Below are 17,026 nucleotides of genomic sequence, written 5' to 3'. Positions count from 1 at the left end.
AGATACCGGATACGTATAATGGAGCAACAATTTAGAAAGCTCCAAGTAGAACAGTTATTTGAAATGGCTCCAAATATAGCGTAGTAGTTGCAGATGACATAGAAATTTGCGAAGTACATACGAATCTGAATGTTGCAGACCCGTCGACTGAAACCTCTCTCACAAGCATAACATGATCAAACCCAGAACTCTTTGGGTGTTAGTCACATGGGGATGTGACCTTGAGTGTTAATCACATATCGATGTGAACTGGATTATTGACTCTAGTGCAAGTGGGAGACTGTTGGAAATATGCCCTAGAGGCAATAATAAATTGATTATTATTATATGTCCTTGTTCATGATAATCGTTTATTATCCATGCTACAATTGTAATGATAGGAAACTCAGATACATGTGTGGATACATAGACAACACCATGTCCCTAGTAAGCCTCTAGTTGACTAGCTCGTTGATCAATAGATGGTTACGGTTTCCTGACCATGGACATTGGATGTCGTTGATAACGGGATCACATCATTAGGAGAATGATGTGATGGACAAGACCCAATCCTAAGCCTAGCACAAGATCATGTAGTTCGTATGCTAAAGCTTTTCTAATGTCAAGTATCATTTCCTTAGACCATGAGATTGTGCAACTCCCGGATACCGTAGGAGTGCTTTGGGTGTGCCAAACGTCACAACGTAACTGGGTGACTATAAACGTGCACTACAGGTATCTCCGAAAGTGTCTGTTGGGTTGGCGCGAATCGAGACTGGGATTTGTCACTCCGTGTGACGGAGAGGTATCTCTGGGCCCACTCGGTAGGACATCATCATAATGTGCACAATGTGACCAAGGAGTTGATCATGGGATGATGTGTTACGGAATGAGTAAAGAGACTTGCCGGTAACGAGATTGAACAAGGTATCGGGATACCGACGATCGAATCTCGGGCAAGTATCGTACCGATGGACAAAGGGAATTGCATACGGGATTGATTAAGTCCTTGACATCATGGTTCATCCAATGAGATCATCGTGGAACATGTGGGAGCCAACATGGGTATCCAGATCCTGCTGTTGGTTATTGACGGGAGAGTTATCTCGGTCATGTCTGCATGGTTCCCGAACCCGTAGGGTCTACACACTTAAGGTTCGGTGACGCTAGGGTTGTAGGGATATGTATATGCAGTAACCCGAATGTTGTTTGGAGTCTCGGATGAGATCCCGGACGTCACGAGGAGTTCTGGAATGGTCCGGAGGTAAAGATTTATATATGGGAAGTCTTGTTTTGGTCGCCGGAAAAGTTTCGCGCATTATCGGTATTGTACCGGGAGTGCCGAAAGGGGTCCGGGGGGTCCACCAAGGGGGTCCACCTGCCCCGGGGGGCCACATGGGCTGTAGGGGTGTGCGCCTTGGCCTATATGGGCCAAGGGCACCAGCCCCAAGAGGCCCATGCGCCAAGAGATAAGGGAAAGGAAGAGTCCTAAAAGGGGAAGGCACCTCCTAGGTGCCTTGGGGAGGATGGACTCCTCCCTGGCCGCACCCTTCCTTGGAGGAAGGGCCAAGGCTGCGCCCCCCTCTCCCTTGGCCCTATATATAGTGGGGGAAGGGAGGGCTGCCGAACCAATGTTCTGGCGCAGCCCTCCCCTTCTCCCAAGTCCTTCTCCTCTCCCGTGGTGCTTGGAGAAGCCCTGCAGGATTGCCACGCTCCTCCACCACCACCACGCCGTCGTGCTGCTGCTGGACGGAGTCTTCCTCAACCTCTCCCTCTCTCCTTGCTGGATCAAGGCACGAGAGACGTCACCGGGCTGTACGTGTGTTGAACACGGAGGTGCCGTCCGTTCGGCACTAGGATCTTCGGTGATTTGGATCACGACGAGTACGACTCCATCAACCCCGTTCACTTGAACGCTTCTGCTAAGCGATCTACAAGGGTATGTAGATGCACTCTCCTTCCCCTCGTTGCTGGTTTCTCCATAGATAGATCTTGGTGACACGTAGGAAAATTTTGAATTTCTGCTACGTTACCCAACAGGCGGCTGTTGGCTCTGTTTTTCCTAATGAACCCGGCGCAACTTTTCACTGCCGGCCGATTCCAGAAGGATATGCTAAGGTGATGGTGGATGAAATAACGGAGGGATTTGAGGACCTCCCGCTTGACCACCCTACCGGAGAAGGGGAGACTCGGCTGGGTTCTTCTCTGAAGACTCCATGCCTATGGCGGAAGGAGCTCATCAACCTTCGGAACTGGACGCCTCCGCCTCCTCCTCCTCCTCCGGCGAGTCAGGGCACTCCGCCTCCTCCACCGCCTCCTCCTCCGGCGAGTGACGATCAGGGCTCTCGGCCGGCTCCTTCTCCGGCGTGTGGCGGCACTCCGCCTCCTTCTCCGCCTGCGCCGGCGCGCCTGAGCAGCCAGCCTCCTCCTTCTCCGCCTCGTCAGCAAGGGCGGAAGAGACCCGCCGCCGCTCCGGCAGCTGCTCCGGCGCGTCGTAGTCCTTCTCCTCTGCCTCGTAAGCAAGTAAAGAAGACAGCCGCTCCGTCTGTTCAGCCGGCGTCTAGCAGTACAGCCAGAGGCAGGAGGACATACAGATTCGGTCCTTCTCTGAAGACTCCAGAGAAGTTACCATACGAGAGGACCCCGGAGGAGAACGCGAAGATCGCGCGAACCGAAGTGGATGACTGGTTTCAAGGGTTGAAAGCAAAGAGACATCCACCTCCGGAGGAGAAGGTAGATCCGGTGAAAGTGAAGCGCACTCTGGCTGCCCTGGCAAAACCACCCAAGTCTCCGCCGAAAGGCAACTATGAGCGCATTATTGCAAAGACATGGGCCGAAGCGGAGCGGCCGGGAAGTACAGTCAGTGATCAAAGGCTGAAAGAACGATGAGCAGCTGGGAAACAAATTGCCCAGCTCGGCGGACAAGCGAAGCAATCGTGCCCCCCGCTCAAGGTGCCTAGCGACATCGTCGATCCGAGGATGGTGCCCGGTTATAGCAGTCTTGACGATTACCTGCCCGACGATGTACATTATGATCCCATGGATGTGTAGATCCACATATACGAGTACGGGAAGCCTCTTGTCAAAGATGAAAAATCTCTATCAATGATGATGCGAAAATTGCATGATTGGTACTTGAAAATCTGCAGAGAGTCTGGGGGGAGGAGTACTTTGTATGCGAGTGTTAAACCGGAGCATGACCTCGTTGGAATTGAACTGTTGCCTATTCCATTTGAGGAGTTCTATCAGTTTTTCAATCAATTGGCCCTCGATAAAACAACGGTCACCTGCTACTGTCTGTAAGTACTACTACTTCTGTCATTAAGTCTCTCTATATAGCTCAGCTCTTTCATTGCATGTACTTATAATTATCCTCACTATATTATGCAGATTGAAGATCGCCAAATTGAAGAAAAGACAAATCGGTGATATTGGGTTCGTTAACACATATCTCATAGATGCAACTGAGGTTGAAAAAAGGCCCGAAGATACGGAGGCCAACTTGCTACGATCATTCAAAAGAAATAAACACAAAGATATAATACTCTTTCCTTACAACTTCAAGTGAGTGTTACTGTCTTGTGCATATTCGGTTTCCCTTATAAATTAGTCCAGGTTATAGTAATGTAATTGATGAGTTATGCATGCGTGCGCAGTTACCACTATATTCTCCTAGAGATTATTCTTGAGCAGGGAGTAGTAATTGTCTTGGACTCTAGACGAAAAGATCCCTAGGAGTATGTGGACATGACTGAAATCCTCCAGAAGTAAGTTAAATCGATCATTATCCACCATATCAGCTACTTTGTTCATTTCCTGATATCAAGTAATTGTTTTCTTTGTCCGGCAGGGTTTGGAGAAAATTCACCAAAAAAGCTCCGGGACTGCCGAAGGAGCTGAAATTTAGACACCCGAAAGTAAGTACTATAGTAGCATGTTCCGCGCATCTCCTAGTGATTCAAGCGCTAGTTTCATCAATACCATTTGGCATTCTTGCTTATCAGTTTGATTGACCTCTATTTCTTGTAAAGTGGTTGTGGCAGGAACAAGGGAATGATTTCTGTGGATACTACGTCTGCGAGTCCATCCGCCACACGACCTGTGAGCGGGGCGGGTACTCTGACGAACAATATGAAGTGCGTAAATAACAATATTCACAATTTTATTTTATTACCATCATTTGTGTTGAGTTTCATTCATTCATATATATATGTATTGACCCCCTTCTTCAAATTAGATGTTTCGGATGCGGAATGAACTCCTAGCACCAGATCGCATGCGAGCAATTCAAGAGGAATTGACGGCATTCTTTTTTGACCACGTGATCGCTGAAGACGGAGAATACTATGTGGACCATGCGCCATAATTTAGGAGATTATATTTGTAAGAGATAATTATTATATATATGTAGCCGGTAGTGTCAGACGATAGATATACGAGAACTTGTTGTTCGACCAATCTCTCGGAGAAGGAGAGGTGGTTGATATCACTTCTCTCTGTATGCATATATGTTCATGACGATCTTCTGTTTCCTTCGTTTGCTTACTAGCTAGCTAGCATGTCTAGTCCTCTCTATACGTATGTATAGTACGTAGCGTCGACCAAGCACGGACATAAGAGAGGACACTTCTCTCTATTAATTAGCTATCTAACACAATATATGAAATACCTAAATTAACCCCCCAAAACCGGGACAAAAGGGTCAGGACATTAGTAACGACCCTTTAGTCTCGGTTCTGGAACCGGGACAAAAGGCCCTTACGAACCGGGACAAAAGGCCCGTTTTCTACTAGTGGAGAGCTGACCGGAAAGATGAACCTTCAACCATCTGGGTGGACTAAAAGGTTCGTTCCTCGTTTGCAGATTTTGTTTTGTTTTGTGAGACATTATATGAAATTGTGGTATGCTTGTCTGATTAATTGGACAGTGCAGCCATTTAGGATGAGTACATCCGCATGCGCATGGTACCCTGTGAGGTTGTTTTCTTTCGTTTCACATATGAGATATCTAGTACTCTGTGAGTAGTTGGTAAAACGAATAGCGGGCTGACATGCCATGTGGCCTCTTGTCACAAATTTCTTCAGTTAAGCCATTTGCTGACTAGTACAGACACATGATGCTGGTGACGTTGTGAATTCTGATATAAATATGATGTACTGATTATGTAGGCAACAACAACAACAAAGCCTTTGCTGATTATGTAGGCAATCAAATAAAATTCTGATGACTGTTTGCACAGATGGCAGTAAATTGATGTTGCACAGCCGAGTATATGAATTTCAGAAAACAGATCAGTATAACTGTAAAAATGCCTACTAGATTAAAATACTAATGTTACAAAAAGTGCAGTACAATACAGAGTTTAGATTTTAAATAAAGGAATTTAGAATGTACATGCAAAGAGCAAGTATTTCAGGATAGGATAGGAGCGGTGGCACCGAGCAGGACCCCTTGCTCGTCATGTGTTACTGCTTTTGAGGGGTATTGCTGCGAACCCCATAGATAATGTCATTGTTTCATCACTGGGTACAAGTTTCGACTCACTGGGAGAGGCCTACGAATTCTACAACATGTATTCTCGGGAGGAAAGGATTTGGAATAAGATATAGGAAGACCAGGCTGAATGTTCAAAGAACGAAATGTATGCAAGAAATTGTTTGTGGCTGTTCTGTAAGTTAAGGAGTAGTTCCAATACAGTTGTGTTTGGGTTTATTTATTTGAGTAGTTGCAGAAAAATCTGATGTTTTGCAGCACCGGTGCAGGGTGAAGCTGGGGTATAGAACACGAGGTCTTGTCGGTGCAAGTGTCCTGCGCTTTTAAGACTGCTTGGTTGGTACATCACCGAACATAGAGAGCCTCACAACCACTTGTTGTCCCCCAATTTTGGTGAGACAATACACTGGGCATCGCACAATTATATTGAAGCAGCCAAGGCAGAACAATGTGAACCTTGCAAACGTGTACATCATTATAGGGAGCTTTTTTGGATCAATGGATAAGGTACCAAGTCCAAGCAGATACAGACGGCAGAATTAAAACTTAATGTGGGTGAACGGAAGCAGCATACTACAGTATAATTTTTTCCAAGGATCTAGCAACATTCGGCAAAACCTGTCATACAAATCTGTATGACACGCCATTTGGGCTTTTTAGGGGTTAACAACCATTTTTAGAGCATGATCCTAGCTGGTGTGTTGGTGTGAGATTGAGATTGTAGAAAATTTGAGTGGGTTTCCTTTGAATTTTTGTGGATAATGGGAGGTGTGGCTCCGAGGACAATCCTGAGAGGTGCATCCCGTATTCTTGCCTTTCATAAATTAGACATTTGGGAATATGAATAATCAACCATGCCTTGCTCTGCGCTTGCAGATCAGAATCGGGCGATGGAGCTGGCCATTAAGAGTATCATGCTAAACACAACATATCGCTGGTTTAAGTGGCATATGCCGAAGAAAGCGAAGGAGACACTAGGGCCATTGTACACACGAGTGAATTCAGAAGAAGTTGCACAAAAGCTGTGAACCACATGCGCAGATGAATTCGAGGAAGGGTGATGTCTGCTGCTGGAGAAATACAAATGACTCAGCTGTTTGAGATTAGGCATACAGAACATTCTTACACATGCGGGAAGAGGGAAGAACAAGAGAACAAACAGAGAGGGAGATCGAATGGAGACAGAGAAGAAACATGTTCAGCAGAGCATTTGGCCCTGTGAGACGAGAGCCTCACAATCTCAGAACATTGTCTTGCCACAGTCAAAGGGGGGATTGAGATGCTGTTAAAAACTTTGTGATTTTTGGCGAGCCAAATCATCCAAAGGATAGCAACAGCCACCATTTCACACTATCTCTGCCTCCTTTCTCAAAACTGCCTCTGAATGTTGGAGAATAGTCACCCAGATCTTCAGCTTCAGCAGTCTGGATGCCAAGAATATTTAGAATGTTTGACACGGATCTGACCTTAGCCCGATTCTTGATTAACAACCATACACCTCCTCTTCTACAACGAGCGTTGAAATATTTGGTCTCAAGGCATGGGATAACAGGGTTGGAAATTGGAAACAAAGAGGGCAATTGGTCGTCCATATACTTTTCCAGAAGGAAGTGGATTCGCCATTACCAACCTGTACACAGGTGACCTCCCTGTACCCTTGTATGAGACCACTGATATGAGACCAAGTTTTAGTTGCACACATAATTTTGTCCGCCCACATCCTTCCCACTGAAATAAGCAGCCATAACCCATCTTGACACATTTATTCTGTCCAATTGCAGTGTCCCCTCATGGAATTGCTCAAAGAAAGCCATAATGTCGTTTCTCATATAACCTGCCAAAAGTCTTGATAGAAAGCAGAAGAAAAAACATTTGGTCCGGGCTCTAATCACTTGGAATTCCCTTGATCGCTGCCAAGATTTCTTGTGGCGTGAAAGGTACCGTAAAACTGGACAGATGAAACCGAAGGGTGTACAGCTTCTCCAGTCAATGTCCGATGATGAGGTCGCCTGACTTCCCATAAGATCTCTGTAAAAAGCAGTCAAAATATTTTGTTTCGCAACAGGAGAGTAATTCAGCACACCATCCACCTCAACAGATTTTATATTGTTTTTTCTCAGATGGGTTGAAGCTCTAGAATGTTATAATCTTGCATCTTCATCTCCCACCAATTATTTGAATGGATATTGTCCTACGTTTTCTGTTTAACCATGTTCCTGAAAAAGGATTCAAGCATGGCTAACTGTCGATCCTCCTCAATCTAGTCCAGAAGGTTCAGCCTAAATTTGCAGCATTCAAGGTAGGCTTTGTCAGGTTTCAAGCTCTTTTCCACTTGGATAAAATACTTCTCATTTTTTTTTAATTTGGCAGCAACCACCGCTTATGCATCAGATTGGTTGACCTGAGAGTCCCAAGTAGCAGCAATCAAAATTTTAAAAATTACATAACAATTAAAACGAGATGATTACAACGACCACATGACACATAACCATGGTTGCCACAAAAGGGACAGTGGGGAAATACCAAAATACAGACCATCCATTACTTGCTTTTCTAATACTACTACATGATGGATAACTAACCAGGACACTAATGAGTACACATACTAATAGATATCCATCTGTGGGGTCAACATGAATACACAGGACACGGGACATCGGCCGCCAGCTAGAAGATTCATGAACACGGCGGTGTACACCTCGGTGGATCTGAATCCACACAGGCCAGCCTGGGGTGCAAGACCGGTGGGCGAGGTGAGACTGGGAACCGAGATTGAACTAAAAAAATTCTGGGTGAGTGGGATCTTACATCTTTCCTGACGCACCTGTAGAACAGGGAGCCCAGGCTAGCTCCGCCGCTGGAAATCCAGCTTATAACCTTGCCGCCCCAATCGGGACAAGGCATCAGAGGCAGTACGTCGCCGGCGGCAGAGGACGATGAGGAGGCAGTCATGAGGTGAATCTAACTGGTGGCACTGGGAATTGATCGTGAAAACAGTGGACCCGCAATTAAAAACCAGATAGGAAGGGATTGGCGAGGTGATGGACAAGTCAGTCCGTAGAGAGTATTCCGTGCATTTCAGCCCGTAGGTCTAGAATTTTCGGGGAACAGATGTGGGCGGCGGCGTCCGTTGGTGCTAGATGAAGCGGAGCCGTGGCCCAGATCGTAAGTGCCCGTCAGTGCGGGCGGACCTTTAACGGGGGCCTGTCACATTTATGAGCCGACAATGGTGGGCCTGTGTGCAGCGAATATGGGGAATACGGAGCCCTATACAGCGTCATATACAATGGGTGGTGCGAATCTAAGAGAAAGAGCACATATGAGCTCGAGCTCAGATATGCACTTTCGACAAGGGTTGTAATGCGCATCCAATAGGAGTATGAGGCAAAAGGGCAACTATACTGGGCCAACCCATTGACAGACACCGAAGAAGCAGCGAACAAGCTGTCGTTTAAAAATTGCAATTGTTTTCTAAACTTCTTTTTGGAAAACACCAAAATATATAAGTTTGTGATCATTTTTGAAAAATCAGAATAATTTTTGAAAATTTTAAAAAATCTAGAAAATAAAAAACAATGAATATCAAACATTTCTTAGAAATGGTAAACAATTTTGGAAGTTTCAACATTTTTTTATAACTAGGCCAACACAGTGTAGGAGCTAGCATTGCCTGTTTTGTTCCTTTTTATACCGTTCCATTTTTCCTTTTTAACAAAACTTAAAAGATGTTCAATAATTGAGAAAGATTCATGGGTTTCAAAAAAAGTTGTCGATTTTAAAAAAACCTTGAATTCAGAAATTGTTTGTGAAATTGAAAAAAATGTTCATGAACTGAAAAATTCTTGTGATTTCAATAAATGATTGTGAATACAAAAAAAATTCACATATTTGAAAAATATTGGAAAAAAATTGCGTATTTCAAAAATGTTCGCTACTTTTAAAAACATTGTCTGTGAATCCAAAAAAAATGTTCATGAAATTCAAAAAATATCTGTATATTTAAATATGTTTACTGAGTTGAAAAACTATTCACGAATTCAAAAGATGTTCGTGAATTTGAGAAAATAATAACAAATTTGAAAAAAAAATGTTCATAAAATCAGAAAAATGTTCACAAATTCCAAGAATATTCTCAAATTCTAATATGTTTGTGAAATTAAAGTAATATTCCCTAATTAGAAAATGGAAAACAAGGAAATTTGAAATTAAAAAAGAAAGAAAAAGTATAAAGAAAACACAAGAAAAAGAACTCACTTTCCCAAAACTGGAACGAAGGAGTCTTGCTTTTTTTTTTGAGTGGCAGGGGTACGTCAATCCATCAATCTACGCAGCCAATAGGATTTGCCCTGGGCCTGTTGGGAGTTCGATTAACGCTCACTTCACAAGCACATGTTCATGGGCCGCAGCCCACCAAATTCCTGGTTTTGGTTATAAGTTGTTGTTGTCCCGTTTGTCGGGTTCTTAGGTGCTTTGGATGGCAACAGACATCTGCCTTACCGAAATATTATCGGTGTTGGCCGAAGTCGTCCGTTTGGTTGGACTACAAAATTATCTAAAAGGCGTAAAAAATAAACGGAAACACTAATGCCCATATGTGTGGGCGTTTGCATTTCGCCCACACGCGTGGATCCGCGTTCGTTTGTGGGTGCATGAATCTTGGCATGTTTATGATGCCACGTAGGACTGAGCTGGTGTGTGGGCATTCATTCGGTTGCCCACACGTTCATTTCACTACACGGAGGGTCCGGTGTGTGGGCGTTTAGCAGTTCGTCCACACGTCAGTTTTTACTCATGCACAAGGGTTGGTGTGTGGGCATTTGCCATCTCGCCCACACGCCCGTCTCCTCCGCATCCAAGCTGCCAGTTGCCATGCGTTTTGCAGTGTACATGGCAACTGCCCTAGCGTGCTTGTAAGCAGATGGCAACTTTTTTTTACTGAACATGTCAGTTGCCATGTGTTTTGCAGGGTACACAGCAACTGCCCTATTGTGCTTGTAAGCAGATGGCAACTCTTTTTTACCCGAACATGTTGTTTTGCCATGTCTCTTTGTAGCGCTACGCGGCAACTGCCTAGTGTTAGTAGGTGGCAACTCTAAGGTTTTCAAATCATGGCAACTGTAGTAAATCAGACCATACATGGCAACTGCTTAGTGTTAGTAGGTGGCAACCTCTAAAGTTTTTAAATCATGGCAACTATAGTAAACCAGACCACACAACAGCTGCAGTTGTCTAAAATGGCATATGGGACTTGACCTGAGATGGCAACTGCAGTTGAGCAACCATGGCAACTGTAGTTGTCGACATGGCAACTGCAGTTAAACGGACATTGAAGAGGGTCCGGACCATGGCAACTGCAGGGACGTGTGGTGACTGTCATGCGGGGCGTGCGGGACCGTGAGGTAGGTGGCTGAGAGAGGTTGTGTGGCCGTTATGCATTTTGCCCACACGTAGGTGTGTGAGAGGGACCGTAAGGAAAAAGGAGATGTGTGGACGCTAGTTGTTTTGCCCACATGTAGGCGTGTCGGCTGGTCCTCTTAAACACGATACAAAACATGCAGGCAGACCCCTTAGGATGCGTTTGGATGCAAAGTATTTTTACAGTTTTCTGAAAATACTGTGGTTTTTGAAAAAACTTTGGTATTAAATACTTTGAGGTGTTTGGATAAAATAAATATTGTAGTTTGAGATACTAAGGTATCTGTCATACTGTGGTTTTTTTGCGGTATCTAAAAAAAGGTCGGGGCCTCTTTTTTCTAAACCGAACTCAGCAAATTCATTGCCTGATTGTCTACATCTATTTATTGTCTTTTCAACAGAGTGCTCCTAATTATTTGGCGTTTCAGGTTTGTTTGTTGGTTTGTCTACAGAGACGACGCGCATGTTACGTTCTTCTAGTGATCTTGCAAGCTTCTATCCGATCACTGGCTGCAAAATACACGAGTAAAGCGGGATTCAAACAAACTTGCTCGTGGAGTATATATCGATTGGTCGTTGGAGCGCTCGTACGCAGCAGGTCAAAGCGAGCTACACAATCGATTCTATCCGCATATAGGCGCATGTACACACACAATTTATTTATTTATTTTTGCCCGGGTAGCTAGGAGGGGATTTGACGTGCATGACATGCTGCATGCATTAGGCGCCGTTTCTACATGCAGATCAGCTCCATGGGTATAGTTGAGCAAGGCACAGCAAGTCAAACATCAGTTGCCAAACTCATCGGTGGTATTGTGAAAACTGAGGAAAACCATGGTTTTTAAAAACCGAAGTATTCGTTGCCCATGCATTTAAAAATTGAGGTTTTGGATTACTGTGTTTTTTCAAAAATAGTGCTGCCAAACTAAGCCTTAACACCTATATGTGTGGCAGTTATCGCCGTCTAAAATAAATCATAAAATTATGATAAACGCACGAACCTCTCGTCGTGAATTCGCGGTGCCGAATTCCATCGCCAACTATTTGCACTAGTAGAAAACAGGCCTATTGTCCCGATTCGTAAGGGCCTTTTGTCCCGGTTCCTGAACCGGGACTAAAGGGTCGTTACTAATGCCCTCACCCTTTAGTCCCGGTTCAAACCAGAACCGGGACAGATGGGCCTCCACATGGCCTGTGCGCCGAGCCTAGTCAGGAGGGCCTTTGGTCCCGGTTGGTGGCACCAACCGGGACCAATAGACCTCCACACGTCAGCATTTCTGTGGCTGGGGTTTTTGGTCTTTTTTTAAAGGGAGGGGGGTTTGGGGATTTTGGGGGGGTTAATTTAGGTATTTCATATATTATGTTAGATAGCTAATTAATAGAGAGAAGTGTCCTCTCTTATGTCCGTGCTTGGTCGACGCTACATACTATACATACGTATAGAAAGGACTAGGCACGCTAACTAGCTAGTAAGCAAACGAAGGAAACCGAAGATCGTCATGAACATATATGCATACAGAGAGAAGTGATATCGACCACCTCTCCTTCTCCGAGAGATTGGTCGAACAACAAGTTCTCGTTTATCTATCGTCCGATACTACCGGCTACATATATACAATAATTATCTTTTACAAATATAATCTCCTAAATTATGGACGCATGGTCCACATAGTATTCTCCGTCTTCAGCGACCACGTGGTCAAGAAAGAATGCCGCCAATTCCTTTTGAATTGCTCGCATGCGATCTGGTGCTAGGAGTTCATCCCGCTACCGAAACATCTAATTTGAAAAAGAGGGTCAATACACACACACACACACACACACACACACACACACACACACACATATATATAATATGAATGAATGAAACTCAACACAAATGATGGTAATAAACAAAAATTGTGAATATTATTTCTTACGCACTTCATATTGTTCGTCAGAGTACCCGCCCCGCTCATAGGTCGTGTGGCGGATGGACTCGCAAACGTAGTATTCACAGAAATCATTTTCTTGTTCCTGCCACAACCACTTTACAAAAAATAGAGGTCAATCAAACAGATAAGCAAGAATGCCAAATGGTATTGATGAAACTAGCGCTTGAATCAATAGCTAGGAGACGCGCGGAACATGGTACTATAGTACTTACTTTCGGGTATCTAAATTCCAGCTCCTTCGGCAGACCCGGAGATTTTGTGCTGAATTTTCTCCAAACCCTGCCAGACAAAAGAAAACAATTACTTGATATCAGGAAATGAACAAATTTGCTAATATGGTGGATAATGATCGATTTAACTTACTTCTCGAGGATTGCAGTCATGTCCGCATACTCCTGGGGATCTTTTCGTCTCGAGTCCAAGACAGTTACTACTCCCTGCTCAAGCCTAATCTCCAGGAGAATATAGTGGAAACTGCGCACGCATGCATAACTCATCAATTACATTACTATAACCTGAACTAATATATAAGGGAAACCGAATATGCACAAGACAACACTCACTTGAAGTTGTAAGGAAAGAGTATTATATCTTTGTGTTCATTTCTTTTGAATGATCGTAGCAAGCTGGCCTCGGTTTGTGTGGCATGATGTTTAACCTGAACTGCATCTATGAGATTTGTGTTAACGGACCCAATATCACCGATTTGTCTTTTCTTCAATTCGGCGATCTTCAATCTGCATAATATAGTGAGGATAATTATAAATACATGCAATGAAAGAGCTGAGCTATATAGAGAGACATAATGACAGAAGTAGTAGTACTTACAAACAGTAGCAGGTGACTGTTGCTTTATCGAGGGCCAATTGATTGAAATACTGATAGAACTCCTCAAATGGAATAGGCAACAGATCAATTCCAACAAGGTCATGCTCCGGTTTAACTCTCGCATACAAAGTACTCCTCCCCCCAGACTCTCTGCATATTTTCAGGTACCAATCGTGCAATCTTCGCATCATCGTTGATAGAGATCTTTCATCTTTGACGAGAGGCTTCCCGTACTCGTATCTGTGTATCTGCACGTCCAGGAAATCATAATGTACATCGTCGGGCAGGTAATCGTCAAGATTGTTATAACCGGGCACCATCCTCGGATCGACGCTAGGCACCTTGAGCGGGGGGCACGATTGCTTTGCTTGTTCGCCGAGCTGAGCAATTTGTTTCCCAGCTCGTCGTTCTTTCATCCTTTGATCACTGACAGTACTTCCCGACCGCTCCGCTTCGACAAATGCCTTTCCAATAATGCGCTCATAGTTGCCTTTCGGCGAAGACTTGGGTGGTTTTGCCAGGGCAGCCAAAGTGCGCTTCACTTTCACCGGATCTACCTTCTCCTTCGGAGGTGGATGTCTCTGTGCTTTCAACCCTTGAAACCAGTCATCCTTCTCGATTCGCGCGATCCTCGCGTTCTCCTCCGGGGTCCTCTCGTATGGTAACTTCTCTGGAGTCTTCAGAGAAGGACCGAATTTGTATTTCCTCCCGCCTCTGGCTGTACTGCTAGACGCCGGCAGAGCAGACGGAGCGGCAGTCTTCTTGACTTGCTTACGAGGCGGAGGAGAAGGACTACGACGCGCTGGAGCAGCTGCCGGAGCGGCGGCGGGTCTCTTCCGCCCTTGCTGACGAGGCGGAGAAGGAGTAGGCTAGCTGCTCGGGTGCGCCGGCGCAGGCGGAGAAGGAGGCGGAGTGCCGCCACGCGCCGGAGAAGGAGCCGGCCGAGGGCCCTGATCGTCACTCGCCAGAGGAGGAGGCGGTGGAGGAGGCGGAGTGCCCTGACTCGCCGGAGGAGGAGGAGGAGGCGGAGGCGTCCAGTTTGGAAGGTTGATGAGTTCCTTCCGCCATAGGCATGGAGTCTTCAGAGCAGAACCCAGCCGAGTCTCCCCTTCTCCGGTAGGGTGGTCAAGCGGGAGGTCCTCAAATCCCTCCGTTATTTCATCCACCATCACCTTAGCATATCCTTCTGGAATCGGCTGGCAGTGAAAAGTTGCGTCGGGTTCATTAGGAAAAACAGAGCCAACAGCCGCCTTGACCTTCATATTCATCCATTGCGTCATAAGGTGGCAATTTTGAGCCTCCGTGATAGCATCCACGGGATAGCTGGCAGGAGCCGTCAAAACAAGCTCCGGCTGAAGCAGCTCGGTGGAAGCCATGCTGCTTCTCCGCTGAGATGGAGGGGTAGCTTCGGCAGTTCATTTGCTGCGATTTGCTTCTCGTTCCTCTATCCCGAGTACCCTTGCTTTAAGCGCCTGCAGTTCGGACTGCTACACTTTCTTCCTCCTCTCCTGGCTTTTGTAACCGCCTGCGTCCGGAAACCCAGCCCTTCACGGAATGGAGCCTGGTGTGCCTCGTGTCTATCCAGGGTGCTCAGGATTCCCGAGGACCGATGTGAGCTCGTCGTTCTCTCTGTTTGGAAGGAACGTCCCTTTCTGCGCTGCAGCGATATAGTACCAAAGCTTCTTCAAGGGTATGTCAAGTTGCTCGTCCGTCCAAATGCACTTCCCTGTTACAGGGTCCAAGGTTCCGCCAGCCCCGAAGAACCAAGTCCGGCAACGGTCTGGCCAGCTCATCGTCTCTGGTTCGATCCCTTTTTGAACCAGATCATTCTCAGCCTTGGCCCACTTAGGCCGGGCTACGAGGTAGCCACCTGACCCCGTGCGATGGTGAAGCTTCTTCTTCGCAGCATTTTTCTTGTTTGTCGCCGACATCTTCTTACTCTTTTCCGATGTCTTGTGGGCCACAAATGCAGGCCAGTCATCTCTGATCTTCTCATATATGCCCTTGAATTCTGGTGTCTCTTTTTTCTCGACAAACCTATTCAGGTCTTTCTTCCACCTCCTGAATAGGTCTGCCATCCTCTTAAGAGCAAAAAACTTGATTAATTGCTCTTTAACTGGTTTCTCCGGATCATCCTCTGGCGGTAGGGTGAAATTTGTCTTCAGCTCAGTCCAAAGATCATTTTTCTGCATATCATTGACGTTAGACACCTCAGGGTCTTCAGTAGCCGGCTTCAACCATTGCTGGATACTGATCGGGATCTTGTCCCTAACCAGAACCCCGCACTGAGCAACAAATGCCTTCTTTGTTCGGATGGGTTCAATAGGTTGGCCGTTGGGCGCGATTGCTATGATCTCAAACCTTTCATCCGAGCTCAACTTTTTCTTCGGGCCTCGTCTCTTTACCTCAGTTGTGCTCGATTCGGAGGGCTAGAAAAAAGAACAAAGACTTAATTAATATGTGTACATACCAAAACAATGAATGCATCAATTAGCTAGTTAGCACAGGCTTAACTAATATATATATACCTGGCCGGACTCGGTTCGGTCACCGGAGCCGTCATCACGGTCTCCTTCTTGCACCGGCATTGGGTCACCGGAGCCGTCCTCATGTTCTTCTTCTTGCACCGGTATTAGGTCACCGGAGCCAGCTTCTTCACCCTCTCCTTCCAGACCATCAGTGTCGTTGAGAAACAACGAGACGGCATCACTTCCTTGTGCGATTATGTCCCTCAACATCGCTTCGTTTGCTTCGTCTCGGGCGGTGTCCATAGTTTCTACAAATATTTACAACATGGCAATTATTATTCAAACATGACAAATGGATATATTAGTGGCAAACGTAGTAAGGAATCATATATATTAATTAGTGGCCTCGACGCTGCTTCTCTAGGGTTTGGGGTGGCCTCGACAACGCTTCAAGGGTTTGGGGTGGCCTCGAGAACGCTTCAAGGAGGGGGTAATATCGACCCCCCCCCACGTGTTGAAGCTATCGGGAGGGGGTATATCGACAACGACGACACTACATCTATGTCCCTCGACGACCCTCGTTCCCGATAAAAAAAAGAGGAAGAAGAAAAAAAAGAGGAGAAGAAAGAATAGAAGACTCCTCTATTCTTTCTTCTCCTCTTTTTTTTCTTCTTCCTCTTCTTTTTTATCCTCTTCGTCCTCTCATGTTCGAGAGGATCGCCGAGGGGTCGGGAGGTTGCCTAGTGCCGAGCGATCCTCGACCCCTCGAACCCTCGACCCTAGTTCCGACCCTCGACCCCTCGGCGATCCTTGACACCCTCGTTCCCGATAAAAACTAAGAAGAAGAAGAAGAAGAAAAAGAAAAAAAAGGAGAAGATCGAAGAAAAAAAAGAAGAAAAAGAAGAGGAG

General features: G+C 45.7%; 1 long non-coding RNA gene across 1 annotated transcript; it reads right to left on the bottom strand.

Moving 5' to 3' along the window:
- Positions 1 to 7,902: 7,902 nt before the first annotated feature.
- LOC123130117 (uncharacterized) lies at positions 7,903 to 8,470 on the bottom strand. The gene is made up of 2 exons (XR_006463738.1): positions 8,281 to 8,470; positions 7,903 to 8,200 (listed from the first exon to the last, which is right to left on the bottom strand). It is a non-coding gene; the product is annotated as an uncharacterized lncRNA (long non-coding RNA).
- Between the last annotated feature and the right edge of the window lie 8,556 nt (positions 8,471 to 17,026).

This window comes from Triticum aestivum, chromosome 6A (genome assembly GCF_018294505.1).
Source record: "Triticum aestivum cultivar Chinese Spring chromosome 6A, IWGSC CS RefSeq v2.1, whole genome shotgun sequence".
Classification (NCBI taxonomy): Eukaryota; Viridiplantae; Streptophyta; class Magnoliopsida; order Poales; family Poaceae; genus Triticum; species Triticum aestivum.
The sequence above is the reverse complement of the archived record's forward strand: the minus strand, read 5'-3'. Positions and strand labels throughout refer to the sequence as shown.